The sequence below is a fragment of the Mustela nivalis genome, assembly GCF_964662115.1.
Source record: "Mustela nivalis genome assembly, contig: HAP1_SCAFFOLD_494, whole genome shotgun sequence".
Classification (NCBI taxonomy): domain Eukaryota; kingdom Metazoa; phylum Chordata; class Mammalia; order Carnivora; family Mustelidae; genus Mustela; species Mustela nivalis.
Genome location: NW_028136162.1, coordinates 236949 through 254460, shown reverse-complemented (window position 1 = coordinate 254460; position 17512 = coordinate 236949). Strand labels below are relative to the sequence as shown.

Sequence of the window (17512 nt, the reverse complement as noted above, 5' to 3'; positions counted from 1 at the left end):
AGAGCAGAGTCATGTGACCAGTGAATTCGAAACTGCCTTTTACAAAGTAAGAAGAATTGGTCAACATGGTTATTTTACTGAGCAAATATTCTGATTAAATTTGGGCTGGTTGATAGGCTGCATTTTCTTTTATTTGCCACTTTTAGGAGGCCTCCGTCTCCCAGATTCATCCCTCATTCACACCAGAGATGGGTCTTAGAAACCTGGGTGTGCTGACCTCAACGTTATAGAAAACTGAAACATTTCAGGCAAAGGAATTCTGGCTGCCTAGCCAAATTGGTTTTGTTTTGGGGTTTGTGTTTGTTTGTTTGTTTGTTTGTTTTCCTTCTTCTTCCTTTAATTCCTAAATTTATGGAATGCTGTAGAGAGTGGAGAGCTCAGGGTTGCAATGTTTCTTTCTTCCTTGAAAATAGGAAAAATAAAACTTGGCTAGAGTTGAGTGCCTCTTAATCCCCAATAAAAATCTGACATTTTTATTTCGCTTTTTCTGCCTCTCGAATCTTCACGTAGCCTGAGGTGGGGGTGGGGTCCACGCAGCAGAATATTACAGTAATCCCACCAGATAATAACCAAGGCATGCCTGAGGGTTTCGGGGAGACTGAAAGGTCCCAAGCCCATCCCTTTTCCAAAGTGATGAAAAGTTGATCTGGGCAGGGTACCAAGTGTCACTTATCAGATTCCAAGTGGCATTGTCCTTGGCGCCTGGCCCTGCCGGGGGGCGTTTGTAGAGGGTAGGCTCCATCACCCAAGCAGGAGGGGTGACCCAGCACCAGGCTCTGGGGGGTTTAGGATCCCTGGCGCAGTTCCTGGCTGGGATGGCTATTTGGTTCTGGCAAGGACCAGGGCACCATGGAGATGAGGAAACAGACAAAATGACTCATCTTGGCTCCGAGCCCAGAATATGTATGCTAATGCCTTCGTGCAGACAAAAATAAGATTATAGAGATAGTGAGTGCACAAAAATGCCCAACCTCAAATAATACCTCCCTTTAGTCCATCAACACGGAGACCCAACAATTTGCTGAGATCCAGAGTCAAAGAGAAAATCATCACATGAGTAAAGTTGTCTATGAAGTCAGTTTTCCCCTCCGCACGCCCCACACTCCTCTGGACAGACGTTGCCAGGGCTCACCAATATCCCCGCCTCCCCACTTCTTCTCCGACTCCCAGACCCGCCTCGGGGCACGTGACCGCTCCTGGCCAATGAAATCCTAGAGAAAGTGACAAGCAGGATTGTGATTTGCTCTGCTCCCTTCCTGTGCCACAGGGGCGCTCACGGGGCTGTGTATGAGGTGGCGCAGCCTCCATCCGACTGAGCTACTGAGTGACTGCGATCAGAGCCCCCCAAAGAGCCCACCTTAAACACACCGTGGGAGTGAGAAGACTTGTGTTGTGTTAAGCCAATGGAGAGTTCAGTGTTGTTGCTGCAATATCTCCTCGCCCAGCCTGATTACTACGCCCAGTATCTTCCCCCACCATCCCCTATAGATGGGCACATTGAAAGCCCATGAATCCCTCTAAACTTCGGTTCAAAAGATGATTGCTGTTCAACTTTCCTCCAGGCCAAAAAAAAAAAAAAAAATTATAAGTGTCACAGAGGTGATAACTGCTGACTTGGGCAAATCAGTAGTACTTCCCCAATATTGAATCTGATGCACAGGAAAGAAGCATTTAGAAGTGCTGGCATCAGGGATGGACAATTTAATGGCTGTGTCAAAAGAGAGCTAAATTGGGTCACCTAGGTGGCTCAGTTGTTAAGTGTCTGCCTTTGGCTCAGGTCATGATCCCAGGGCCCCGGGATGGGAAGCCTGCTTTTCTTCCCACTCCCCCAGCTTGTGTTCCCTCTCCCACTGTGTCTCTCTTTCTGTCAAATAAATAAAATAAAATTTTTTAAAAGAGAGAGAGAGACCTAAATTTCGCAATAGTGTCTAGTGACAGGTAGGGATGAACCAGTGAGGCTTGGATGCATGGCGCCATGTGGGGGATTATCTGAGCTCCATAGCTGTCACCCACGCTGCGACTGTATTTCATCTTAAATCCATTAAGAAGCGGGAGGAGAAAACATAGAGAAAACATGTTCTACATGGAGGCTGGTCAACATGTTTTAACCACAACTGTAGAAATCAAAAGAACTCCCATTGCTTTTGTTCTCATAACGAATGAGCTATAAAGAGATGTGAGAGTTGGTGAACTGTAAGGATAAACCACCCAAACTGACTTTATTCTATTAAAAAACAACACCAACACTTGGCTCAGTGTAGAAGACACGTGTTGATTTTGCTCCCTCCCAACCACATGCACTCACACTATTTTTAGTAACAAAACATTCCCCATATATTTTCCAGTCGCAAGTCACAACAAGTGAAAACACATGTCCGTGCAAACATGTGGACATCAGTGTTCATGGGGTTATTCATATGAATCAAGCAGTGGGAAAGATCCCAATAGGAGTGGGGGGGTTACAGAAACACACCCAAATTGCCATGTGCCCATATCGTGGAATACTATTCAGCAATTAAAAGGGGGGGCTGTTGATGCATACCTGGAAGGGATCTCACAGACATTCTGCTAAGGAAGAAGAGCTCGGCTTAAAAAGTCACATGCATGATTCACAGACCTGTACCCCTGGGGCTAATAATACAATATATGTTTATAAAAGAATCTTAAAAATTTAATTTAAAAAAAAAAAAACGAAAAAAAAAAGTCACATGACATAGAATGCCATTTATAGGACATTCTTGAGATGGAAGCTCCAGAGTTTGGAGATCAGACCTATGGTTGCCAGCAGCTGGAGGGATAAAAGAAGGGTGGACAACAAAGAGATTTCCAGGCTGATGAACCCGTGTTGTATCCTGAGGATGGCAAGGATACTCACTTTACTTCCTGATGTGATAGCGTGTACATTTCTTCTTTTGCAAAGTGGCTCCTCCTTTGAACTGAAATGACAGATATTTTCCGCTCCTTTTCCATCTGCACAGAAAACATCATATTATAATGCATTGTTTTCATTTTGCCATAATAACAAATCTTTCTTTGAATCAATAACAAGAAAGCTCATCTCAGGAGTAATTTCCTGATCATCAAGTTTTTGAATCTATATATTTTTAATTTGCCAACCCCTGCTGGCACGCCAGGTGGCGGGTATGCTAATCCCTGGAGATTTCACTGTGACTCTTCTAAGACTGATGCAAGTCGAACTTCAGATAACCTTCAATTGCGTGCACTTGTTAAGAAGCATCATAGAATCTGGAAGTCAAAGAACTGGAGGGAATTTTAAGAATAATTAGAGTTGAGATACTGCTTAAATCACAGGGTAAAAGTTTAGAGGCTTTGTTAACAAAGTAAGCTATTGGCAATGCAAAGCTTCACTCAGTCCTATGAAAAACTCCAGCTCTTCTAGAACACATCCAGGAGAGTGAGCTTCCTGTCCCTCTCCCCAGCTATCTTTGATCTGGCACCTCTGATGTCCTCACTCCCCAATTATTTAGTTTGGATCAGGCATGGGTCTGAATTGCAAACAGCAGAATCCACTCCAGCTAACATGGGGGAAGCAAAACTTCCTTCTACCCTCTTTAGATTCTGTGGCCGGGCCTGAGAATTAAGCTGACCTAAGACAGATTAGCAAGGGAGAGCTTACTCATTTTATTTAATATATTTACGTGCACATGGGAGTCTTCAAAAAAAAAAATAATAATTACAGTCAAGACTCTAAGACGCCACTGGGCCCCATAGCTTATACCCCTTTTTAAACAAAGAATGATAAATAGTAAGGATGTGACAAGACAAAGTGGCTTGGACTAGGGGCAATGAATTGTGGGACAGTGACTAGGAGGTGTATCGAGAAAACTAATGGAAGATGTAGGCTATGTTAGTAGGTTTGTTTGGACAGATCCATTTCGGCATTGACTCCCAGTCTCTGGCGATAAGAACGCTCTTCTCCCTGCAGGGAGGCCCATCTTTCTCATGGGAAATTTTATGACCTGCTTTTAGGCAGAAATGGGCAGTCGGAGAGCCCTTCCTGTCTCTGTGCTTTCTCAAATGCCTTCAGCTCAGAATCCTCAATAGGTCAAAGTGACGTATTAAGAGACGGCGTATTTCGAACCCCTTTCCTTGTTTAGGCCAGAAAGGAATTTATTTAGTGGCTGCCAGGATCTCCCCAAAGCCAGAGAATCAAACTCGGAGGAAGTAACCAGGAATAAGGCACGCTCCTTGACCTTGGCGTTGGGCACGGAGCCTGCGGTTCATGTCATTGGCGCTAAGGATGGGGTACAAGGGGGCAGCCTTCTGCCTCCTGGGTAGCTTCTGAGAACCCCAGATCTCTCGGCCACCCTCTCTGGAATGCACTCTGCCCACTGCCACCCCTCACCCGCTTCTCTCCTTGGCACTCAAGTCTTTGTCTTCAACTCATCGGTGGGATCCCCATCACACGTCTGCTTTCCGGCCGTGGGGGAGACTGGGAAGGTGGGTTCCTGGCTTCTCCTTTCAGGATGTGCAGACACAGAAATATCCCCCCCGAATGGAGAAGGGCTTTCTAAAGGTTCTGGAAGATCACACAGCATGGCAAATGTCCCCTCCCCGGCTACTCTCTGAGCCCAGCGTCCCAGCTCTGCTCTTGACCACAGCTACAGCACTTTCAAAAATTGGCACAGGGGGGATGACAAATGCAGTGTTAAATTCCCAACTCCCTGCTGCCGAGATCGGGAGGCCAGAGCTAATGTTTGGTCGAGGAAAGTCACAGTATAAGTTCCAGATGTTATTCCAGGAAAAGGTGTTTCTGGCATGAATGTGTGATTTTCATGTAATGAAAGCCGTTCTGTTTTAGAAGAGAAAGAGTCTAGTTTCCCCAGGGAAAAAAGAGAGAGAGAGAGATTGAGAGAGAGAGAAGGTGTATGTGTGTGCACGTGCATGTGTCAAAGTCTAATCCTCAAAATGTTAAAAACATCATTTTGATGAATTGTATTATGTGATGATCATTTGTCAAATCTATTTAACGTCTCAGTGACATTATTACTGGGATGGCATAGCTGATTCGCAGTGGGATCTGCAAGCAAGTGTTCTGGGCAGGGAAACAGGGATGGTGCAATGCAACATTAAGTGAGATACAACTACTGCAGGTTTTCCCGGGGCTACTACCACTATGGGGTTACCTTTAGTACTGTCGGGAAAGAAAAGGACATTTTGTCTGTTACCATTTTTCCGTCTGTTATTCTCTACCTCTCCAGCATTGTGAAACATCGGGGCTGTGTCAATAGTCATGGGAAATTGAAAGTCCCATTTCGTTAGTGTCAGGTGTCCTTTGCCATGGGCATGCGACAGTGCCCTCAACCCTGACATGAAAAGATCTCACAATCATCTTTACGCCTTATTCTCGAGTTTGGAATATTTTTTTCGGAACACCTGTGAAATTTTCTCCCGTCCCTCAAAGATAAGTATGTTGGTCTGACAGGAGCTTTCTCCCCTCGAATAGAGGCATCTAATCATTCATCTGTTCAACAAACACGTATTGGGCTCCATTCTGTATCCAGAACTCAGCTGGCCACTGAAGAAACAGAAATAAATGAGACCCAATTCCAACTCAGAGGGAGAAGCAAGTTGGGCACAGTCAACATTTTCTGAAGACCTACCAAGTGCCAGGCACATCCAAGGCTGTGAGGATCTCTAGACGGGTAATGTAGAAATTGGCTGGAGGGAGCGGGGGTTTGCTGCTGAGGGCTGGCCAGCCTCAGTTTCCCACTCTTCCACCCGGGACCTCAATTTTCCCTTAAGGATTCCACACACATTCTGCTGTTGCTCTGGCCAGAGGGTGGATCTGAAGCTGAAGCTTAAATTTCCCTCCCGTGAAATTGTATCTTGGGATGACTGACCCAAGAAATAAGAATGACTTGGGGTCATCACCCCAAAACACAAGCCCAAAAGAGATTACCCAGAGTTCCTGACCCCTGTGCCCCAGGACCGACCCAGTTCTTGTCCTGCAGAGCCCGTCCTCCAGTCCTTCCTGTTCTTTCCAAAGCCACCCACATCCTTCCATAAGTTCTTGTTTTGATACCGCTGGCCAAAGCCTGCTTCTGTTGTTTGCAACCACAAGACCCTGACTGATGGATACAACTGTTCACGGAATGTGCCAAGGACAGGTGTGTGTGTGTGGAGGGGGGGGGGGTGTACAGCAGATCCAATTCACCTTCTCAGCTACAAGGTCACATTTTCCAGCCCCTTCTGGGTGCCAGGCACTGTGCAAGGAATAGAGTGATGTCATCCCTGCCCTCGAAGAGCTTCTAGTAAGCAGTTCAGCTGAACTCCCAGGAGGAACCAGAGTTCATTATTAGCTCAAACGAGAAAATCCTCCAGCGTGTGCGGTTCACAGGGAAGGCTATGAGACACCAGCTTCCTGTGAGTTCTTTCCTGCCCCGCAACCTAATTTGACCAGAAGAGGGACCATCCTCCTGTAAACAGCACTTGTAAACATCACTGGGATTGCTGTAAACACGGCCGGGGAGAGTCCAGTGCTTGAGATGTGGGTAGGGGCTGTGCCATCGGTGTCTGAGAGAACCACGTGGGCCACGGGTCAGCGGTTTCAAATGTTTTTCCCACACCGAAGGATGATTACCGTGGGGAAGGTCACTGTGTTTACCTTTATTTCAAGGCCGCTTCATGGGGCATTTGTTGCGATGGAGTGTTTCATATTTTATACAAGAGGCTGCATTGAGAAGACTTGCAATTTGTCTTCTCGGTGTTTATTCATTCAATAGCTATTTAAAGAACTTCTACTATAAATGAGTACTATTCTAGACGTTCAAAGTAGAACACTGAACAAAATGAACAGAAATCCCTGTCTCAAAAGGGCCCCTATTCTGTTGGGGGCGGTTTATAACAACAACTTGGTTTTCACTTAGAAGACTCTTCCCCGCAGTCAATATCCAGTCGATGTGGTGTATAGGAAAGGGCACCCCAGTCTTGGGAGGTGGGGCCAATGAGCCAGGTTAAACCGAACAGCACCAGCGTTGCCCTGGCAACAGGAATTCATTACGGGATGGGCATGTGAGCTAAGCTGATCCAATCAATTTCATCTTGGGCTTTTGTGAAAGCTACTAGAAAACGGGCCCACCGTATTCCATTGTTTCAACCCCCCCCCCAAAAAAGAAAGGTCCCCAGGACCATTCTACCTCACCTGGTCCTGAAGAGTGAAGCCAAGACCTGTATTTCCTGATGACCATTGAATTTGATGTCTGAACGCAGTGGTACCCGATAAGCATCTAAGCTGACCACATAATGTACTGTCCATGGGACACATGTGAGAGCAAAAGGGTCACTCTGGACAATGACGCCAGAACAAGTAGGCATAAACAGGGACCATACTGGGCAAACCTGACTTAGACCCCAACCCCCTACTTGTGAATGACTTTTTCATCACCCGAGGCAAGACACTACCTCTTGATAAAGGCACTCCATATCCTTGCAGCGAATGCCTTCTGCTTAACTTAGCAAGAGGGCAGTTCTGAGGCAGAATAATTGGCGGAATTGGAAGGAAGTGAGCAGGGACACTCTGGGACCTCCCCGTTCAGACCAGAACACCAGCTCGCCCCAAGTCCTGAGTGTCCGAGGAGCGCAGCTCTGCTCTGGGCATGGAGAACTCCAGGATGAATAAGGCACTAGGGCACGGGTTCCTTCCTCCAGGCACTCACTGTCTTAGTAGGAGACATAAACACCTAAAACCAAATTCAGCACAAGACACCGAAGCGCACCCACTCAGCGGCCTCTCGGAATTGTGCTCACATTCGGGGTTTGCCTTTGTTCAGTTAACACTTAGGGATGATGGTCTGCGGAGCCAGCGGACTTGACCTCTTCCCTCCTCTGGCATCGACTGAAAAATTCCAGCCCTTCAAGTAAAAATGACAGGCCAGCCGTGGTTTAATATTTGAGCTACTTTCTGTCCCTCTACTATTAGAATTTCAGCCCAGGAGCCTTGGAGTTGGAAACCCCTCATCTTCTTGTCAGGGAGACACCGCGGATGGAACAAAGAGCTCTGTCCCCCTGCCCTCTGCCCACTGCAGGCTTCTCTGAGGGAGGGAGGAGGCTCTGGTAGCATCCACTTTTGATAAGACATGTTCCCGATGTGCACTGGATCGCCAGGTGCATCCTTAACAAAGTCGTATCTGAAATGAACACAGCAGCAGCATTTTGCAAAGAGAAGAAAGACAGGTAGCAAAGGCACCATTTCGTCTGCCAGGAAACATCTCATAGTCATGGGAGGAAGTCGTGTGCGCCAGAGCCCAGCGTGGTGGTGTTGGCTTAGCCATCTGTCTTTTGTACTTGGAAAAACCCAGAACGTTGTGCCGACGTCTTGCCTATACCGAATGGCCACACACCCCGTGGTCAGCCTGCCAAGCTGGCCCCTTTTCCCTAATGCGCTGTGAGGAAAAGCTATCATTCCTCTGGTCTTCCTGAGTGGGGGAAGCCATGTGTCAAGTTCATGAGTGGATCTGATGAAGTGTAAGACAGCTCACCATCCAACCGCCAGTGGCCATGTTGCCTTTCCCTCGGATAATATTGGATTTTGAAGCAATAACATCAATGAGAGAAAGGCACGTAGCTAACAGCTAATTTCTAAAGAACATATGTTTCTGCTCAATTTTTGCACCTTTATTGCTCCGTGTGACGTTGTGATACTTTGGGCTGCATAACAGACCTGATTCAACTCATCTGTCTTCCATCTAATTCAAGTCAAAACCAGTAAAGCAAGCTAATTCCTGGTCTGTTTGTAGCTCTTCCCTGAATTATTGTCACTGATTGTCTTGTACTGCAATTTTTTCAGGAACCAAGAGGTGGGGGAAAAAGGGGAACAGCTCCTGATGAAGTTGAAGGCAATCTCATTTTCTTTTCTATACTGTTTTCCTGAAAGATGAAAACGGCTGTTTGGGACCCTAATGACACACGTTCCATCTGCATAGATAACATATTGCTATTTTTATGAAGAAATCGCAAAGCAGGAGAAAATGTCTGCCTTGAGTTCCACGAGCACAAAACTAACCCTTTGGAAACCTGTAGACTTCTTGATAAATTCGATAAGCTGTCATAGATTAAAATTTGAGTTTTTCAGACCACATTAGTTTGGAGCCATCCCCAAAACCCGTATCAGGCTTCTATTTTTCTCAATCAATCCATTTTACAAAAATATCCAATCCATTCCATAACCTCTACAGCAAATCTTTGGCCATTTCTGTCACCCCATGCCTACAGCCTTGGTCAAAGCCACTGTTACATGTCTCCTCCCTCACGGACCTCCTGGATCTGCCCTGGCCCCCTGCCCTGGGCCTTCCACCAGTTTGCTCTTAACACGATGGTCAGAGTGACCCTGTAATTTATAAGTCAAATTGCTCACTCTGTAACAGGAAGCTTCTAAGATGGCCCCAAATTCCTGCCTCCCTGGTGTGTAATCCCTTCCCCCAGAGTGTGACAGAAACTGGGAAGATGTGGGGTATCACCCTTACGATTAGGTGACTAATCCATTGACTTCGAATTAATCAAAATGGTGAGAATTCGGGTGGGCCTCACTTAATCAGGTGAGCCCTTTAAAGGAGCTAGGATCTCCCTGAAGAAGACATGAGCTATGATGGAGGAGGGACAGGGGACCGGGACCTGAGGATGATCTCCAAGAGCTCGTGTCTGGCTAACACTTAGCAAGACAATAGGGACCCCAGTCCTTCAACCATGAGGAAATTAATTCTGTCAACCATCTGAGGGAGTTTAGAAGCAGACCTTTTCCTAATGCAGGCTCTAGATGAGGTTGTAACCAGCTGACATTCGGACTTTATCTTTGTGAAACCCTTTTATCTTTGTGAGCAGAGGATCAGGCTGAAAGTGTTTGACTCCCAGGCCACAGAAACTGAGAAAATGAATTTGTGTTGTTTTAAGCCACTAAATATGCGTTCATTTGCTATAAAGTAATGAATTACACAATAATAGCAAACTAATACACTCTCCTCTGTTCAAAGTCCTCCTCACTCAGAAAAAATCCAAATCCTCACGATGTCCTACAATGCGTGCTGTGGTCTGGTTTACCCACCCTTCTGGCATTTTCTGTGTGTCTGCCTCCCTCCTTCTCTCTGTTGCAGCCACACTGTTCAGTCTCTGCTGCTCAGACATGCCAGACAGTCTCCTGCCCCAGGGCCTTTGCACTTGCTGTTCCCACTGCCCAGAATTCACTCTCTTCCCAGACATTAATTAGCCTGTCTTCTTCCTTCCCAGCTTGCAGGTCTCTGTTCTATGTCAGCTTCCTCTAAGGAGCCCCCACTGGTACCCCAGTCCCACCATTCCCTGCTACACTTTCCTTCTTAGCACCAGCCACCTCCTGATTTGTACTAGATACATGTCATCTTTTTACTGATGGTCTTTGACAAGAAGGTGAGTTCCAGAGTGCCAAGACTTTCATCAATCTTCCACTTTATACAATAAGCCTAGAACAGTGACTGAAACCTAACAGATGGTCACAACTCAATCTTGAATGAATGAATGATTCAGGGTTTAATTGGGAAACCAGGCATAACAGAGCCATCATGGGAGCCTCAGAAGCCAAGTGAAATGTGCCACATGAACTTTGGAGAAGAGCCAAACCACAGAGTTCCATGAAAACTTTTTTTTAAGTTTCTCCCAACTTTATGTTTTTTGAAGAAACCAAGTAAATCTAGAGTTTTAGCCCTGACTTTTCTTTTTTTTTTTTTTGTAAGTTTTTCTTTGCCTGCCCCGCAGCCATTAAAAAGAGCTCCTGGGCCCCCCACACACCCATCTGGTCATGGAGTCATTTGCACTTTGAAGAAAATGAGGCCGACGTGAGAAATCACTAGCTGTGTCAGTCAAGGCCAAGATACACAGCAGCAAATGTCAGCCGAAGACGGGGCCCCGGTAACAAGGGGCTGCCGTGCCTGATCATTTTGCATAATTGGAAGGCGAGGTTAACAGCAACAAGGAAAATTAACATGGGCGTCCAACGGTTTATGAAGCAGATGCTGGAAAATAAATAGAGCAGAGAGCGTCCAGCTACCCAGCGCGACTCTGTTCTTTATTTTTTTAGAGTGACGGAATTATGTGGGGGCGGGGAGCAGGAGGGAAGCACATTCGGGGAGTCACGGCTGTGGAGTTGGGTCCAGGACTCAGCCTGGCATCCAGCTGCCGGCACCCCATCTGTGTGGCCCTTGGCGGGGACCCCATCTGCCCTCTCCCTGGGTTGAAGAAGGGAAACAACACTGATGAGAATTCTTTCTACTTTAGGGGCCATTGGGGGGGGGTCAATAACACACAGGAGACAAAACGACTTGGGCGTTTTCTTGACAAACCTTCTATGGTATGTCCCCTCTTGCCAGCCTGCTTCTCAGAAGTATCTCGCTGAAGCCACTTATCAGGCCCATGGGGTAGATACTATTATTCTCCTACTTTGCAGACAAGGGCCTGCGGCATCTGGGGGGAGGGTGGGTTCTCTTGTCCCAGCTCCCATAGTGAAGCAGCAGAATCTGGATTCAAACCCAAGATGCCTGTCCCCATAGTCACAAGCTCCATAGCCTGACGTCTCAGTAGTACGTCTGCTTCTATGTGCTCTGTCCCCTGGTTGTTGGCTTACTGTATCAATGACTTAGATCTGGGACATTTAACAACAGCAGGACCCCAAGCCCTAAATCTGGGGGGTCTGAAAGATTGATGCCATGGCAGCTTGGAGGGACTTGGATACCAGGTATCCTGTGAGAGTCCCAGCCCAGAGCCAGGCAGGAGGGAACCATCTGCCAAGGTCCCAGGATCAGGCAGGACACGGCCGCCATCGCTCAAGGGAGGACATAGCTAGCAGTCATCATCCCAGCCTGATGCGCAACAGATGACATGAGGCAGTGGAAAAGGAATTCTCTGCAGGTCCTGAGATGGGGGCTCTTCTCCAGAGCCCAAATGCCATGGAGGCAGGGGGCTGGGCCGGGGGCAAAGCACTTGATTTCTTTTAAAAAGAAGAAGAAAGAGGAGGTAGCTGGGTGGCTCAGTCTGTGAAGCAGCCAACTCCTGATTTCTGCTCAGGTCCTGATCTCAGGGTTGTGAGATCCAGTCCCATGTTGGGTCCCGCACTGTTGGGGGGTCCCTGCTTGAGGTTTTCCTTCTCTCTCTGCCCCTCCCCCCACATGTATCTTTTCTCTCTCTCTCTCTCAAATACATAAATTTTTCTTAAAAATTAAAAACAAAAGAGGAAGAAAGAGGATGATCACATTTATATTAGTTGTCTCCTGAGGGTTAATGAAATTGTAGAAACTCTAATCAGCAAGCTTCTCTTCAAAGGATCCCAGAACTTAACAGAAATATTGAGGGTGTGAATCGTCTCACATTTCTAAATCAGCCTCTTTAACTTTTAACACTTAGCTGAGTTTATTTTTATCTGTTCAAAATATTTCAAAATTTAAAAAACACTTTTAAAATGACGGCTGGGGCATACATAATCCTTCTAACTGGGTGTCATCACCCCGCTGGTCTGTGCTTTTTAGTCATGAGCTTTGACACCTCCCCTAGCTTTGCCCCATACTTGGAGGGCTCACTCTGACATCACAGCTGTGGAAAGCCACTTCTAACCCGAGAAGTGGCTCCCTCCAATGCCCTTGGTGCTGGGCAGGTCCTGGGTAGAGAGAAGCCAGGTGGGCTAGGGGCGAGGGGCTGAGCACAGGAGACACAGGCCCTATCTGCTTTGGCAGTTGTCCCTCCAGCAGCCAGGGTGCCACACAGGACCCAGACTCCATGCGCCCAGATGCCGCCCCTGGGATTCAGGGACGTTATTCAGAATCAAGGAGAAGGTGCATCGGCTCACCGTCAACCCCACCCCATGTGAAATAAGAAAAAAAAAGAAGAAGAAGAAGAAGAAGGGGGGTAGATGGAGAGGGACTGAAGGTGATTAAATTAGGTAGCGTTCCACTGTGCCCCCTTTTTATCTCCAAGCCCAAGGAGATCTGAGGCAGCTGCGGCCCTAAGGTGTTTCCTCCCAGGATCAGAGGGGGGGGACTCCCCGTTACAACACCAGGCTCAGCCGTTCCTAGGTGAGGCCCACAAGGGTTCTCAGGAAATCACCTTTGTGCAGAGTCTCAGCTGTGTCTATCTGTGCAAACACAAGAAGCTCACAGAATGTTCCTGGCCAGGGCAGTGGCTCCTTGAGGAAATGCACTTGCATTCAGAGAGTCTAGTCTGACAGTAGCTGAGTTTACAGACAAGGTGGTTTGTCCCAGAGAGGTCAATGTTCTCGACCTGAACTTTATTCCAGTTATCCACTTTTATCATGCTTTTAGATATGTTAATAATAATTATCAATAATGTTAGTAATGCAATTGGATGATTAAGGATAGCAGTCATCTATTATTATTAACACTTAGATTCCAATGTATTACTTAATAATAAAATAATGCCTGCAGTGCTTTATACAAAATTGTGCAAAATGCTTTTATATGTGACATCTAGTTCGATCCTTGAAAGAGGACAGGGAAGGGCAATGGAACATGCTGGAGAATTCTGACCACCTTATCTTATTTCATAGGTGAAAAAATAAACTGGGGCACAGAGAGGACAACCACTTGCCCAAGGACACAGAGCAAGAAAGTGGCTGGGACGAGTCTTGACACTCCTGCCCCAGGCTGGGGCTTTGGGTGCTGGGTGCAGCCCTAGGATAGGAGTCAGGGTCTCTGTGTTCTCCACGGGCTCAGAAAAATCAAGTTAAAATTAATTCTTATTTAAATAAGAAATACTAAACTTGTTCTCCTTTTTAGAAAATGAAAACCTTATAAATACGGGCAGCTTCCCTCCCTACCCTGGGCTTGGCCCCTTCTCCTTAGAGGTGGTCACTGTGCTGCTCTCACTGGGCTAGTCCCAGAACAGATTCCCAGGTACCACATATATGACTCTCTACAGAGACAAGATGGCATTTTTGTGGGTACATGTTTATAGAGACCGTCCTTCCCGTCACATGAGTTCCTGCCCCTTGATTTCTCTCCCTCGGGTACATGCATTAAAGGTCTATCCACCTGGTGGCATGTAGGTCCCTCACCCCCATGTCTGCTGAATGGTACACACGGTGCAGAAAAGCCCCACGTCACCCTGCCTCCTCAGAGGGATGCACATGTAGGTTGTGAGATGGCCACGCCTTTGTTTCAGATGGTTTCCAGCCTCCTGCTCTAGGCAGCTGGCGCCACTGCCCTTGTCAGCGCTGTTCTGCAGGCAGTCATGGTCACCTGACTTACTCTGACCAATGAAATGTGAGCACAAGCCCCACATCTCACTTCAAGGCCAATGCTAAAAACCTGCCTGATTCACCACCCTCACTTGGTCCCTGAGGGAGATGACATAAAACAGAGCTCCTCCCTGATGTGGAGGAGGCATGTGGAGTATGAGTGAGAATCGACCATCACTGTTGAAGGCCCCAGGGTTTGAGAGCTGTTTGGTACTGGGGCGGCATCTTGTCTGTCTTAGTCGATGCAGATTCTTCTGTGGCCAGCTGAGTTATCCCCCCGAAGCTGTCCACACCTGAACCCCCATACACTACCTTACATGGCAAAAGGGCCTTTGTACCTGTGATTAACTCAAAGGTCTTGAGATAGGAAGAGTAACCTGGAAGGTTCAGGTGGGCCCAGTGTCATCGCAAAGGTCCTCATAAGAGCTAGGGGGAGTCAGAGTCCGGACAAGGGGATGTGACCTCAGAAGTGCAGAGAGATGGGAAGATGCTGCTGGGCGTCAGCATGGGGGACGGGCCACCAGCCAGGACGGGCCACCAGCCAAGGAACGCAGGTAGTTTCTGGAAACCAGAAAAGGGAGAGAAATGGATTCTCCCCGAGAGCAGCCCTGCCAGCCCACTTCAGACTTCTGACCTCCACAACTGTGGGAGAATAAATTTGTGTTTTAAGACACCAACTTCACGGTAATCTGTTACACGTACGGGAATAAGAAACCGGCACGTGTCCTGACATTTGTTGTAAAACAAACATTGTTCAATGAACATCTTCATGCCTCTTTGACGTATGTGGGTGTTTCTCAAATTGAGATATTTTGCTTTGTTCTGTTTTGGATTTTTTTTTGGTGGGGGGGACAAAGGGAGCAGAGGAGAGAGGGTCTTACGTAGGCTCCACAACTATCATGGAGCCTGACACAGGGCTTGATCTCACAACCCTTAGATCACCACCTGAGCTGAAAGTCAGAGCCTTCACTGACCTGGGCACTCCTCAAATTTAGATTTTTCAACAAGGGATACTTTCCACAAAATTGTGCTTTCATTTTAAAGCATGAAAACGAACATTCTGCTAAACAAAAGTTCATCTAAATTACCCAATATGCCTGAGGTTATTAAATATACCACTTACTAATCCATTCCTCTTGGTTTAATATAAAGTTCCAGAAACTGCTGTCCACTCTACTCTCCCTATGACATTGCTGTTGAATCAGTCACAGTTAGTGGCTGGCCTGGGGAAGAGAACTCCTCAGACCCGGCCTGAAGGAGCTCACAGACATGGGACCTCTCACGGAGAAGAGATGAGCTAAGAGGGTCCTTCCCCGGTTCCTGCCACCACACACGTGCTCCTCTGTTGCGCTGAGCTCTGTAGCGGCGGGAGACAGTGGGACAGGCACCTTGCATCATGTTCCCTGGTCTCCAAGCCCCAATGTCACTTTGCATTTTGAGCCCTTGTATTTAACCCAGGAGGGGGTTAGGGGAAGTCACAGATCACCAGTGCAACGAACAGTCCTCAATACTGCCAACCTTTGTCCAGCCGGATTGCACGGCCCCTGCATTTACAGCTAAACCTCCTTCCTTTTCATTTTTCTCCCCAGGAATCCCGAGGTACAGCAGGCCTGGGAACGAGGCAGGATTCTAAAGGGCTACTTGGATGGCTCCGGTCTGAGCCGTTCTCTCAATTTTATCACAAAGATTACCTAAATCCAGAAACAATCAAAGGATCCCTAACATATGCGGCATGTTTTCACCTCCTTTCAGACCACAGAACATTTTATAAACAGACTGCCAAGTCATTTTAAAGCTGTGGACATTCAAATTGCTTGTGTCACTGAGCCCATGCTAGAACACACCAATTTCGAGCATTCGTGCAGCTCTGACTCTTCAAAAGCTGCTAATAGGCAGGGAGGGAGAATAAGGCAACATTGGATGTCTTCCATTTAGGACACCAAAAATAGAACTTCTGATAGAAGATGGAAGATGTCATTAACCTTCACACTGACACCTACCTCTCCAGAGGCCCCGCGGTGGCACTGGCTGGAAGTGAGGTCTTTAAAGATATTTGTGGCTATAATGGGCACTCAACTTGGCCAAAAGTGACACTGAATTCGCTCCTGACAAAGGGACATTTGGCACAGGTGTGAGAGGGTGAGAACAAGGGAAATACAGAGGAAAAGGAAAAGAGCTCATTAACAAGTCTTTCCACGGTTCACTCCGAGAGGATGACAGAGTGGAGAAGGAGTGGGGAAACTCACCAGAAACTCACTCTCAAAAATTGACAGTATTCTCAACAGTGATTATTATCTCTTCGTGCAGCTTCTCTCCTGTTTGCAATTTCCAGCACAAGTCCCCCCTCCATCTTCCGGTAACCCACCCCGATAGTCACTCTCCCACTCTCCACTCATCCCACTCACCGAGCTCAGGATGAGCTGCTGGGTTTTAGGGTGGTCATGTGATCTGGCCTGGCCAATCCGCTGGCGAATCCCCCAGATCCGGAAGTGGTTCTGGATGCACCCATGACAAGAGTCCAAGCAGAGTGAATCCCATCTCTGGAGCAGGTGTGGCTGGGAGAGATGCTTCCCGGGGGGCAGGTGCTGCTGGATGTCGACCCAACAGCGCCCCGCCCCTTGTTCCTGCCAGCACAGCACCGCCCCCAGTCTAGAGGGAGCCATTTACTTGCTTTCCCATCGTCCTTTGCAGTGAGTCATGGGCACGTGACTGGCTCTAGCCAATGGAATCTGAGGGAGCACCTGTTGGTGCGCAGGAGGCGGGGGGCGGTCCTAGGAAAGATTGGCCAGAGCTGGTGAAAGGGAGGTGTGCTGTGGGAGAGGTTTCCTTGCCCGCTTCATTGCGGGCTGTGTGCGACCGCAACGCTCTTAGAGATGCAGCAGTCATGGGAGGGCTACCCCTGAGAGGCTGACGGAATTACATATATATCCCGACGAACCTCACATTTTGTTTTACTCTCAAAGCTACCCACCTTTAGCTTGCTTGTTATGTGTTGGGGGAGGGGAGAGCAGGAGAAAACATGTATTTAAACTACCTTCCAGACAGAGGTTTCATTATTCTAGTGAAAAAAAAATTTTTTTTTAAGTGGACAAGAAATGTATCTGGCTTGGGAACTTCTGGAAGCCCCTTTATCACTCCAAAGAGCCCCAAAATGACACTATCATGAACAGAGCTCAAGTAACAGGATCCTGAATACACTGTTTGAACCCCTGAATCCATCAGGACCTGGAGACTGACCTCTAACTTTTTCAGTTATATGAACTGCTCAGATCGGTTCAAGGT

General features: G+C 47.4%; 1 long non-coding RNA gene across 2 annotated transcripts in view; it reads right to left on the bottom strand.

Moving 5' to 3' along the window:
* The window catches only part of LOC309857195, a 37622-nt gene extending 20721 nt beyond the window's left edge, over positions 1–16901 (bottom strand). Inside the window, exons 1-2 of one of the 2 annotated variants that reach the window (XR_014307528.1) lie at positions 16636–16901; positions 2876–2970 (exon numbers count right to left, since the gene is read on the bottom strand). This is a non-coding gene — a long non-coding RNA (uncharacterized lncRNA). Of the gene's footprint in view, positions 1–2875; positions 2971–16476; positions 16573–16635 lie in introns of those variants that run through there. The other variant, XR_014307529.1, reaches the window with a different exon arrangement.
* Between the last annotated feature and the right edge of the window lie 611 nt (positions 16902–17512).